This window comes from Triticum aestivum, chromosome 1D (genome assembly GCF_018294505.1).
Source record: "Triticum aestivum cultivar Chinese Spring chromosome 1D, IWGSC CS RefSeq v2.1, whole genome shotgun sequence".
NCBI classification, from domain to species: Eukaryota; Viridiplantae; Streptophyta; class Magnoliopsida; order Poales; family Poaceae; genus Triticum; species Triticum aestivum.
In genome coordinates this window covers 146,258,179-146,259,263 of record NC_057796.1, presented here as the reverse complement: position 1 = coordinate 146,259,263, position 1,085 = coordinate 146,258,179, and positions in this window count along the sequence as shown.

Genomic DNA, 1,085 nt, shown 5'->3' with positions numbered 1-1,085 from the left:
GCAACTATGGTGAAACACAAAAACATCTTGAGTTGCGACTCGGGGGTTGAGTTGCAACTGGGGAGAAACACACAACATCTCGAGTTGCGACTCAGGGGTGGAGTTGCAACTAGGACGAACACAAAACGTCTTGGATTGCGAGTCAGAGGTGGAGTTGCAACTACGGTGAAACACAAAGACACCTCGAGTTGCGACTCGGGGGTGGAGTTGCAACTGGGGTGAACACAAAACGAAAAATGCAAACCCTTCGAGTTGCAAGTCGAGGGCAGGGAGTAGCATGGCAAGGCCCTAATTGCAAAGCCCCATTAAAACAAAAAGAACAAAAAAACAGAGCCCCCCTGAGTTGCAACTTGAGGCTTGAGTTGCAACTAGGGCAACTACAAAAAGTACACCCCCGCTCGAGTTGCGACTCAGGGGTGGAGTTGCAACTTGGGTGAAAACACAACAAACATCTCGAGTTGCAACTCGGGGGTGGTGTTGCAACTGGCGCGAATACAAAGACATCTTGAGTTGCGAGTCGGGGATGGAGTTGGAACTACGGTGAAAACACAAAACATCTCTAGTTGCGGGCTTAGGGCTGAAGTTGCAACTGGGGGTGAACACAAAAAATGCAACACTATGAGTTTCCAAGTCGAGGGTGGGCGAGTAGCATGTGAAGGGCCTAATTGCAAAACCCCCATGAAAAATAAAAAGAAAAAAACAGAGGCTTCCTCCCCCCTGAGTTGCGACTTGAGGTTTGAGTTGCAACAATGGCAATTGCAAAAAGTACAGACGCTCGAGTTGCGACTCGGGGGTGAAGTTGCAACTGAGGTGAAACACAAACAACATCTTCAAGTTATGACTCGGGTGTGGTGTTGCAACTAGGGTGAATATAAAACGTCTTGATTGCGAGTCAGGGGGTGGAGTTGCAACTACGGTGAAACACAAAACATCTCGAGTTGCGACTCGGGGGGTGGAGAGTAGCAACTCTCCACCACCTAAAATTGCAAGTCGATGGTTGGAGAGTAGCATCTCAAGGGCCTAAAATTGCAAAAACCAATGAAAACAAAAAGAAAAAAAACAGAGCCTCCTCCCCCCACCTGAGT